This window comes from Phoca vitulina, unplaced genomic scaffold (assembly GCF_004348235.1).
Source record: "Phoca vitulina isolate PV1807 unplaced genomic scaffold, GSC_HSeal_1.0 scaffold18, whole genome shotgun sequence".
NCBI lineage: Eukaryota > Metazoa > Chordata > Mammalia > Carnivora > Phocidae > Phoca > Phoca vitulina.
In genome coordinates, this window is record NW_022589721.1 from 7,261,614 (window position 1) to 7,273,951 (window position 12,338).

At 38.5% G+C, this 12,338-nt stretch overlaps 1 long non-coding RNA gene across 1 annotated transcript in view; it reads left to right on the forward strand.

Annotated features, from left to right (window-relative positions):
- LOC116639467 overlaps window positions 1-7,048 on the forward strand; it is a 76,014-nt gene extending 68,966 nt beyond the window's left edge. Inside the window, exon 5 of the long non-coding RNA XR_004300846.1 lies at window positions 5,754-7,048. This is a non-coding gene — a long non-coding RNA (uncharacterized LOC116639467). The remainder of the gene's footprint in view (window positions 1-5,753) is intronic.
- The last annotated feature ends 5,290 nt before the right edge of the window (window positions 7,049-12,338 follow it).

Below are 12,338 nucleotides of genomic sequence, written 5' to 3' on the forward strand. Positions count from 1 at the left end.
CTGTTTGACTTATTTCGCTCAGCATAATACCCTCCAGTTCCATCCACGTCATTGCAAATGGCAAGATCTCATTCCTTTTGATGGCTGCATAATATTCCATTGTATATATATACCATCTTCTTTATCCATTCATCTGTCGATGGACATCTTGGCTCTTTCCACAGTTTGGCTATTGTGGGCATTGCTGCTATAAACATCGGGGTGCACGTACCCTTTCGGATCCCTACTTTTGTATCTTTGGGGTAAATACCCAGTAGTGCAATTGCTGGATCATATGGTGAGGCTGTCACTTTTTAAAGAGCTTTCCCAGAAGCCCCAACCAGTGACCTCTGCTTACATCTCACTTTCCAGAACTGAGATGGTTGTGCTGCTTGCAAAGTTTCAGGGGAGATGAGCATATTTAACAGGGTTCTTTGTGACCAAACTGTGTATTTAGTTAATAAGAATGGAGGGATGGGGTGGCCGGGTGATAGACACTGGGGAGGGTATGTGCTATGGTGAGCGCTGTGAATTGTGTAAGACTGTTGAATCACAGACCTGTACCTCTGAAACAAATAATACATTATATGTTAAAAAAAAAAGAAGATAGCAGGAGGGGAAGAATGAAGGGGGGGCAATTGGAGGGGGAGACGAACCATGAGAGACTATGGACTCTGAGAAACAAACTGAGGGCTCTAGAGGGGAGGGGGGTGGGGGGATGGGTTAGCCTGGTGATGGGTATTAAAGAGGGCACGTTCTGCATGGAGCACTGGGTGTTATACGCAAACAATGAATCATGGAACACTACATCAAAAACTAATGATGTAATGTATGGTGATTAACATAACATAAAAAAAAAAAGAATGGAGGGAAGAATGGAGATTGGGTAGAAACTACCAGTGTCTGCCATACTTGGCAATTCAGGTGAAAATGTCTCGAAGAAAGCTCTAAAAATATGGAATACTCGCCACTGATTCTGTTATAAGTAAAAGCATTAAAAGGCATGGCATATATAACACTGTAAAAATCACATTGCAAATAGGAAGTTACCTGTTCTACCTTCCTAAATAAAAGAATGGTTTTCATTTTTCTAGACTTTATTCTGGTCCCACTGAATATGCACTTGTGATTTTTTTTCTTACATACCTTCTACATACATACAGTCTAGAATAAATTAAATTTAATATTCTTTGCCTTTTCACTTAATATAAGTATTTTAATACTTTGTTGTCCAATTTTCTAAATATTCATTTAAAGAGCTGCAGTAGATGCCACCATTTTGATATTTATTTATTTATTATTTATTTAAATTTACAATGTTATACATTTAGATTTTTTCAATTTTTAGAAGATAATGTAGAAAATGTTATAAGGACTTTTTTTTGTATATTGCTTTTATTTCTTTAGGACTCATGCTTTATGGACACATTTCAATAAAATGAATTATGGGTTGAAGCATATGAGCATTTTTGTGGTTGTTGGGAAAGGAACCATGCTATTTTTGGGAAAAGTTTTTACCAATTTATATTCCCATCATCACTCATCTGTGTATCCCTTTTAACACATTAAATAAAAAGAATAAAAGAAGGAAAAACAAAGAAGGGGAAAAAAAAAAAAAAGCAGGAGAGTTATCCAGGATTGAATCAGCCCTGCCCTCTTGTGGTAAATCTTAAAACTTCAGAGCAGGCTTTTTCTTTCTCAAGGGCTTGTTTTTAGAATGTTGTGTCTAATGCTGTTGTCAGCCACTGATATTTTCAAATAGAAAGTGAGGACCTCAGTATTAGTCTTACAGACTCAAAGAATAGGAATGGTTTGGGCTTGAAATCCACAACATTGCCAAAGAAATGACCTACAACAGATCTGTATATTCTTGTATATGTAAATTCAGGTACTTGCAGGTAAATTCTTGTTCTGGGGATTAGGAATTGGTGGTATTGCTTGGGAATCAGTCTTCTGAAGGGGCCAGTCCTTAAATGATGATTTAAAGGAGAGGGGAATATTTGGTTGAAGACTGATATATATATATGATATATATATACACATATGATATACATATCATATATATATGATTTAATACCGTAATTTACTTACTTTATATGATATATATATACATATCATATATGTGTGTGTGTGTGTGTATATATATATATATATATGATATACATATCATGTACATATATGACGAGAGAAGAAGAGAGAGAGAGAAATAGCCAGAGGAAACAATAAAGATTGTCTAGCCTAATAATTTTAATTTGCAAGTGAAGAGACTGAGAATCAGAGCAATTATGTGGCTTTCACAAATAAAAACTCCAATAAATAACACAGAGCCTGTAGTTACACTTCTAGCCCTGGCTTTTGCTACTGGCCTCCATGGTCTTTCCGTTAGATTTCTTCTTAAAAAGTATGAGCACCAAATGAGATAATACATAGGGAGTGCTTTGAGAAATATTCAGTACAAATACAAGGAAGCAGAATTATTAGATGATATAGCAGAGAAGCTATAGCAGAGTGTGATTTATATCTATGGCATAATTGGTCTGCTTAAAATCACTGAAATGGCAGAACTCAAAAGACTCTTAAAAAATTCATTTTGGTCCACTCAACTTACTGGTGGGATAAATGCATCTGAACTAATACACATGTAGTACTTAGCATAGTGCTGGAGCATAGCATTGGTATAAAACTGTTAAATAATAATCATTACCACTATATGCTTGACCTGTCCCAAGTGTTTTATGTATATTAATTCTTTCAGTGTTTTATGTATATTAATTCTTTCAGTTGTCACAACCACCGTATGAAGTATATTCTATTTTTAATCCCATCTTATGAAGAACCTGAGGCCTGGAGAGGTTAAGTAACCTGCTGTGATCACACAGCTTTAAGTGGCAGATCCAGGATTTGACTACAGGCAACTTTACTGTCTCCCTAAACTACCTTTAATGACATCTAGTGCTCAGGCTAGAAGCCCATTTTCTGGCTACTGTATAACACACTGTATCTTCTCTGTTTTGCTTGGTTGTATCTTATGCTGGAAAACACGAGGTCTCCTCAGATCTCTTTAGACAGGTAACAATGTAACTTTATTCAGAGACTATGACCCCAGTAAGGAACTAAGAGATAACTAAGAGAGGTAGCAGGAGCACCTGAGAGCAGGAGGATCCAGGTGAGATGAAATGTAGGTAATGGACAGATCATACAAAGCTTTTTTGGATCTGTGAATGGTTTTGATCCTTCTCCCAAGATCAGTGGGGAATGGTTAAAGGGCTTTAAGCTGATGTGTGTGGAGGGTGGGGAGGGGGGATGTTTTAATCTTGCAACAGTCTGAAGAAGGATTGAAAAGAAACATCAGTGAGAGTGTGGTTAGGAGGATGCCCTTTCAGTACTGGATGGGGAGATAATGTTTTGAATCAAAATAGAGGCAAGGCAAAAAAAGCAAGTGGATTTAATAGATATTTAGGAGGTAAACTTGACAAAATTTGGTAATGGATCAGATATGGCAGATGACAGAAGGAGATTGTCAAGGAAGCTTCAAATTTCTTGTGCAGTTCAATAGATGGTGTCATTGAAATAATGAATATTGTGAGGATGGGGAATGGGGTGGCAGAGCTCCTTTTTGGACTTCAAGTGTTAAATCCAAGGAGGTATTTGGGTTCATGAAACTATAGTTTAAAAGAGATAGCAGGGAATAAAAACTTCAGCATCAGTGAAGTACAAATGGTCATAGATGAGATTGCCTAGGGAGAGAATGTATAGTAAGAAGAGTGTCTGGATGGGTCTGGAAGAACTCTACTATTTAATGGCCAGAAAAAGGAAGGTGAGCTTGCAAAAGAGACAGAGAAAGAGTTGAAAGGTAGAGAAAAACTAAGGAGTGGTGTCACAAAGGATGCAGAACAAACATTTTCAAAAGGAAGTAAGTAATCAGTTATCAAATATGCTAAAAGGCCAAGAGAAGTAAAATTGAGAATGTCCGTTGGATTAGCTACATGAAGGTCTTAAATGATCTTAGCATAATGGAAGCCAGATAAGACTGCATTAAAGAGAATAGGTAAGGAAATGGAGATGGGCGAATAGAAAGGTTGCTGAGTTAGTCAAGGTTCTCCAGAGAAACAGAACTAATTATATATAAATAATTCATATATATATGACGAGATTTATTATAAGGAATTGGCTCATGTAACTATGGAGGCTGACAAGTTCCAAGGTCTGCAGGATGAGTCAGCAAGCTGGAGAGCCAGGAGAGCCAAATGCTGAAGGGCTCAAGACCCAGGAAATGCTAATGTTTCAGTAGAATCTAAAGGCAGGACAAAGCCAAGTTCCAGCTCAGAGGCAGTCAGGCAGGAGGAATTCTTTCTTGTTCAAGGAAGGATCAACCTTTATTGTTCTATTTAGGCCTTCAGCTAATTGTGTGAGGCCCACTCACATTAGGGAAAGCAATCTGCTTTCCTCAGTCTACTGATTGAAATGTTAATCTCTTCCAAAAACACCCTGACAGACACACCCAGAATAATGTTTGACTAAATATCTGGGCACCCCATGGCCCAGTCAAGTGGACACAAAAAATTCACAGTTGCTACTGAGAGACCAAATAGGAGACTGAAAAATACCTGCTAGATTCATTGACATGGTAGAGAAATGGAACTGAAGTTGTCCAGAGATGGCTCAAAGAGTGCGTGAGAGGTGGTGACCTATAGATGTTTCATATGGGAAGTTTTGCTGTGAGGGAGAAGAAAGTAGAATGTCTCTCTTTCTCTCTTTCTTTCTTTCCTTCTCAGTGGCAGAGAATTAAAAATATTTTGAAGGGGAAGATCAACCAAAGCTAAAAGAAATAATAAATATTATCAAGTTCTTGAGAAGTAGGAGAAGATGAGATCCTTACCTTTCCTTTTCCATCTTCCTGTCAAATCTCAATTCATAATACCAATGGGAACATCTAGGACCCTCACTGGATTAAACAGTATTGTCTTGATTTCATCACCACCATTATTAACATCATCAAGAAACATTGTAAATTTCCAAATGGCATAAGGTGCACTAGAAATACACATCATTTTTGCCCTGTCTGCTCTATCTCAAACCCTCACTGGAAGGGATAGTGCAGCCTGGTCTGCCTTAGACAGAATGCACACAGCTGAAGGAAGTACAGAGTTTTTTTTGCTCATCTGGAAAAATTTCTGTTCTCATTCCACGTATCAAGTTGACAACATGTTCAGGAATAATGAAGATCATAAAAACCCATTCTGAAGATGTTTCAATTTAAAATATGAAGGGTTGAACCATTAGGGTTTTCTGAACCTTTGTGCTCAATGTTAAAAATATGTATAAATGGTAAAATTTGCCTTTATTTTGTTTAATCTTTTTGCTTTCAACATTTATTGAAGAAGCACTTATGAAGCATTTACCAGATGCTAACAGTGTGCCTGGCACTAGAATAGAACGGTGAACAAGAAATGCTTCCTGCTTTCAAAGGATTTGCAGTCTGGTATGACTAAGATAAATACAGACAAGTCAAGAAGTCACTTGCAAGTAATAGCATTAGTCGTGCTGAGAACATGGTGTCACAGAAGCACATAGAAGGGCTCTGGTCTTGGAGGGTCTGGGAAGTCTTCTTGTAAGATGTAATTTGGAAGCTGTGACCTGAAAATGACTAGAGTCTAGGTGAAGTGAAAAGGGAGAGGAAAGAGATTTTTTTTTTCTTTTTCTTCTTCTCTTTCTTTTTTTTTTTTTCTTTCTTTCTTTCTTTAATTCTCTCTTTCTTTCTTTCTTTCTTACAGAGAGAACAACCTGTCATGGGGGAAATAAATCTTGCTCCATTCAGAGTCACCTCAAGTTGTTTTTTATGGCAGTAGCACAGAGTGTAGGGGGAAATGGCAAAAGATGAGCCAGAAGTAAGTAGAAGATAGTTCAGGAAGGGAAGATGGAGGCAGTAACACCAACAAGTACTTCACTAGTGCTTAGTTGAGACAGGCTTAATGTATCACAATTCATCCATGTAAATACTGTAAGGTAGGAAATATCGTAGTCTTCACCACATGGAAGAGAAGTATGGTAAGATGAAGTAACTTACCCAAAGTCACCATGGTGACTAGTCAAGCTAGTAAGGGTGGGAGAGGAACTCAAGTGGTCTGTGCACAGAGTGTGCTCTGACCACTACCCAGTACAGCCTCTCAGGGATGAAGATTTGGGAGAGAATCAGACTGTGTCCCAAAGCACATCACTGATGCGTAGCCAGAATTGTGTTTTGGAAAGATTACTGGGCATACTCTGGAGAACAAATGTATATGGGCAGGTCTGGAAGCAAGGGTAGAAGTGAAAATCAAAGCCAGTTGGGAGGAGAGGAGAATTGGGAGACCTAAGAATTTAATCTTGAGTAACAAAGAAAATTGTGAAATCTCAAATATTCTGTTGGATATTTGGATGGTTAAGTTTGCAAGTCCAAAGAAGATGACTCTTGGAGAGTGATGAGAGCAAGATGGACAAATAAGACATCCTTCATTGGTATCCCCTCAACAACAATTTGGCATCCATCCACAGACAAAAGTGCCGTTGAAGGGGGCTGTGGGATCCAGGTGGGAGACTGTGAAACCCTGATGCAGTCCAAGAATGAGGAGAGATGTTTTGTGAGGACAAGTCCATACCCAAGCAGTTGGCTTACTAACTGTGGTCTTAGCTATAGAACCAGAAACAGCTTTGTACTCCTGAGGACTCACCTACAGCTCTGTTTAGCTTTGGTTCTGTCACCAGCACCTTATGCCAAGGAACCTAGGAGGAGTCTCACCCACCTGTAATAGGCAAATAGATCTTGGGCCCAGCTGTGGACTCCAAAATGACCCATGAACCAGCTCTAGCCCCTCTCAGCTGCAGTCTGGGAGCCCCTGGAGAACACTTGACTTAGTCAATCATCCACAGATGAGAAAGCCTTTGTGGAAGTCCAGGAGTCTAGTGGAGAAGTTTGAGTATATTGTTGGACCAAAAAATCTGAGATTGGATTTACTGGAGAGGGTAAGAGGAAAAGAATCTTAACGACTCCACCAAAAAACTATTAGAACTAATCAACAAATTCAGTAAAGTTACAGGATAAAACATCAACATATAGAAATCAGTTTTGTTTCTATACACCAACAATGAAATATCTGAAAAAGAAACAAAGAAAGCAATCTTATTAGTAGCCTCAAAACAATAAAATATGTAGGAATAAATTTAATCAAGGAGGTGGCCATCTATACACTGAAATCTATGACTTTGATGAAAGTAATTGAAGAAGATACTAATAAATGGAAAGATATCCAATGTTCATGGATTGAAAGAATTAATAATATTAAAATGTCCATATTGTCTAAAGCCATCTGTAAATTCAATGCAATCCCTATCAAAATTCCATGGCGTTTTTCACAGAAATGGGAAAAATCAATTGTAATATTTGTATGGAACCACACAAGACTCTGAATATCCAAAGCTGATATATATCCTGAGAAATAACAAAGCTGGAAGCATCACACTTCCTGATTTCAAGCTGTATTACAAAGTGATAGTAATTAAAACATTATGGCATTGGCATAAAATCAGACACATAGATCAATAAAACAGAATAGAGAATCCAGAAATAAACCCACATGTATATAGTCAATTAATTTCGACAAAGGTACCAAGAATGTACAATGGGGAAGGAATAGTCTCTTTAATAAATGGTGCTGGGAAAACTCGATGTCCACATGCAAAAGAATGAAATTGGACCTTTATCTTACACCATATACAAAAATCAACTCAAATGGATTAAAGACTTAAGTATAAGACCCCCAAACTGTAAAACTCTTTGAAGAAAACACAGGGGGTAATTTCCTTGACACTGGTCTTGGCAATGGTTTTTTGGATTTGACACCAAATGCAAACAACAAAGCAAAAATAAATAAATGGGACTATATGAAACTAAGAAATCTCTGCACAGCAGAAGAAGTAATCAACAAAATGTAAAGGTAATCTATGGAATGGGAGAAAATATTTGTAAGCCATACATCTGATAGGGGGTTAATATCTAAAATATATAAAGAACTAGTATGACTCAGTAGCAGAAAAAACTCAGACAACCCAATTAAAAAATGGGACAGAAGACCTGAATAAACACTCCTTCAAAGACGACATTAAAATGGTCAACCGGTACATGTAAAGATGCTCAACATCAATTATCATCAGAAAAATGTAAATCAAAATTACAATTACATATTACCTTATACCTGTTAGAATGGCTATTATCAAATAGGCAAGAGATAACACGTATTCTTGAGGATGTGGAGAAAAGGGAACACTTGTGTACTGTTGGTGGGAATGTAAATTGTTACAACCACTATGGAAAACAATATGGAGGTTCCTCAAGAAATTAAAAATAGAACTATCATATAATCCAGCATTCCCACTTCTGAGTATATATCCAAAGGAAATGAAATCAGAGTGTCAAAGATGTATCTGCACACCCATGTTCATTGCATCATTATTCACAATAGCCAAGATATAGAAACAACCTAAGTTTCCATTGATGGATGAAAGGATAAAGAAGATGTGGTACACACACACTGGAATATTGTTCAGCCATGAGAAAGAAGGAGATCCTGTCATTCATGACACCTTACATGGACCTCAAGGACATTATGCTAAGTGAAATAAAAAGTCAGACAGAGAAAGACAAACACTGTATGACCTCACTTATGTTTGAAATCTAAAAAAACCAGACTCATAGAAACAGTGAATAGAATGGTGATTGCCAGGGGTTGGGGAGTGGGGGAAATGGGGAGATGTTAGTCAAATGGTGCAGAATTCCAGTTATAAGACGAAAAAGTTGTGAGGATCTAATATATGTTGCTAAGAGAGTAAATATTAAATGTTCTAACCACACACACAAAATAATGGTAATTATGGCAGGTGATGGAGGTGTTATCTAGCTTGATTGTAATCATTTCACAATATCTACATGTATCGAATCATCATGTTGTACACCTTAAACTTACACAATGCTGTATGTCATTATATCTCAATAAAGTTGGAAAACACTCCAATAAAGTAGTTGTGTCTTTGTTTAGCTTTAATAACTTTTGGGGTCTATAAGCATAGACTTAGAGCTTTGGTTAGAGTGGGAAGAGTGTAGTAAGTAAATTGTCACTGTTCTGAATGACAACACTGTGGGAATAGGGAGGTGTGTACATAAACAGCAGGGTAATGGTGAGGGGCAGACAGGTACATGAGACTGATGATATTAGGGACCAGACAGAGGAACAAGGCCAGTGAGGAATTGCCTATAGAGATGGGGAAAGAGCCAATACATTTTTTTTTTCTTTTTAGGATTCATTTTCTTTTCTTTTCTTTTTTTTAAATTTTATTTTATTGTGTTATGTTAATCACCATACATTACATCATTAGTTTTTGATGTAGTGTTCCATGGTTCATTGTTTGTGTATAACACACAGTGCTCCATTCGATACATGCCCTCTTTAATACCCATCACCAGGCTAACCCATCCCCCCACCCCCCTCCCCTCTAGAACCCTCAGCTTGTTTCTCAGAGTCCATAGTCTCTTATGGTTCGTCTCCCCCTCTGATTTCCCCTCCTTTATTTTTTCATTCCTACTATCTTCTTTTTTCTTTATTTCTTTTTTTTTTTTTACATATAATGTATTATTTGTTTCAGAGGTACAGATCTGTGATTCAACAGTCTTACACAATTCACAGCGCTTACCATAGCACATACCCTTCCCAATGTCTATCACCCAGCCACCCCATCCCTCCCACGCCCCACCACTCCAGCAACCCTCAGTTTGTTTCCTGAGATTAAGAATTCCTCATATCAGTGAGATCATGTGATACATGTCTTTCTCTGATTGACTTATTTCGCTTAGCATAATACCCTCTAGTTCCATCTATGTCATTGCAAATGGCAAGATCTCATTCTTTTTGATGGCTGCATAATATTCCATGGTATATATATACACCACATCTTCTTTATCCGTTCATCTGTCGATGGACATCTTGGTTCTTTCCATAGTTTGGCTATTGTGGACATTGCTGCTATAAACATTGGGGTGCACATACCCCTTCGGATCACTCCATTTATATCTTTGGGGTAAATACCCAGTAGTGCAATCAGCCGATACATTTTGGGAACTCCAATGCCCACTTTAAATTTGAAGTTGGTGTATCTTCTGTGGTATCTTCTCCTAAACTCTCAGAACTGGTCTGGCCCATTCTCCTGCCTTAGATCAGTAATGCTTGGGAAAAGGAAGGAAGTGGGGGAGGACGGGGGCTGGCGTGAGGCTGAATATGGCCCTGGGGGTAGGTAAAGCAGAGACGTAAGGTGCAGGGAGCCCTGACTCAGGGTGGCACAGAGATAGTATGTACTGGAGGAAGGGACCGTGGAAAGATGGGAGACAGGCACTTGGGTGACTTAACAGTCAGAAGTTGATAATTATTCTGGTAGAGGAAGTGAGAGTTTCTTTGGCAGAACATAGCAGCAGCACATAGATTATTTTAGGACATAGTTGTTTTGAATATGTACACTGGCTTAAAAATCTTCATAGTCTAACGAGAGGCAAAAACAAATGAAAATGAGAACTAACATCAAAGAGACACAGAAGCAACCATTGTGGCAAAGCGCAGCTGGGACATGTTGAATGACAAACACTGGGTGTGATCAGGGAAAGCTTCAGGAACTGAGAAGCATGGTGTTCTGCTCCATGTGGCGGTTTCAATTTTCATTGAAGTTTTAGGCTTTCTTCCACTTTCTCGCTTAGGGCTCACTTGTTTATTCCTTTGTTCCCACTCTCTCTCTCTCTTTTTTTCTAAAAGATTTATTTACTTATTAGAGAGAGAGAGCATGTGCATGAGCGAGGGGGTGGGTGGGGCAGAGGGAGGGGGAGAGAATCTCAAGCTGACTCCTCACTGAGCGCGGAGCCCAACACAGGGCTCCGTCTCCCAACCCTGAGATCATAACCTGATCCGAAATCAAGAGTCAGACACTTAACTGACTGAGCCCCACAGGTAGCCCCTTTGTTCCCACTCTTTTATCTGCAAAACCCTAAAGGGTGCACAAGGATGGAGGACAGTGAGTCTTCCAGGTGCCTATGCAACCTCTACCTGAAAACTCGTGGAAGAAGTAGGGTATAAACAATGATTTAGGGAAGAGTAAGTGGTGAGTGGAGAATAGAGAGCAGAACATTCCAAGTGGCAGGATAGGGTTGTTTGTAGTCATGGAGAAGTCACGCAGGAGAAGGGTAAGCTTGGCTCACCCCTCTGAGTGTGGTGGGAGAAATATCCAGCTTATGTGCTCTTGGGACCTATTATGTGTCAGGCTCTGAACTACAGCTTTTACCCACATTCTCTCATTCTCTCCTCTCTCACCCAATGAGCCAAGAACTATTAATTACATTCTTTTTACAGATGAAGAAATTGAGGCCCAGGGATGATTAATAAGTGAGTTTTGTTTTTTGTTTTTTTTTGTAGTTTCAAGTTTTTATTTAAATTCCAGTTAACATACAATGTAACATTAGTTTCAGGTGTAGAATTTAGTGATTATCAGTCCCATTGAGTCCATCCCTCTGCCCACTTCCTTCCGGCCCTTCCAGTAGCCCCTCAGTTTGTTCTCTATAGTTAAGAGTCTGTTTTATGGTTGCCTCCTTCTTTTTTTTCCCCTTATGCTCATTTGTTTTGTTTCTTAAGTTCCATATATGAGTGAAATCATATGGTATTTGTCTTTCTCTGACTGACTTATTTCGCTTAGCATAATACACTCTAGTTCCAGAAATAAAATTTTTAAATCACACAGCTGGTAATTGGCAGAGGCATTTAATCCCAAATCCTGCTCAGATCCAAAGCTATTCCTAGAGCTGTCATACCAGTTAGATGCACACACCAGGACAGGGGAACAACAGTATTTCTAATATCAGCACCTGGAAGGTCTGTGTCAATCTATTGGGCCCATAGTTCAGTCTGCAAGTCCTGCTTGAGATATAGAACATTGTGGTAAATCAAGTCATTCTCATTTAGTAGACGGGGGAGGCTGAGGTACAAAGGTTCAGTCTGTATTGTAGAGACAGTGAGCAGACAAACCAGTATTAGGGTTTTACTCATTTCTGGGGTAGATTATTTATTTCTGTTGCATACTCTGCAGAATTAGGTTTCTGTGCACTTAATTGTTTTTGGTCTCAGAAGAAACTTATCTATGAATAACAACTACAGAATGCAGCTTGTGAATAATAAAGTGAGAGGGTTCATTTTCCAGTTGTTTTATCCCATTGCTGTTCGGTTTACACAGAGAGCAAGGGGGCAAGGATTTCAGATTAATTGCAGTAGAGCACATTGAATAATGCAGGTCAGCAC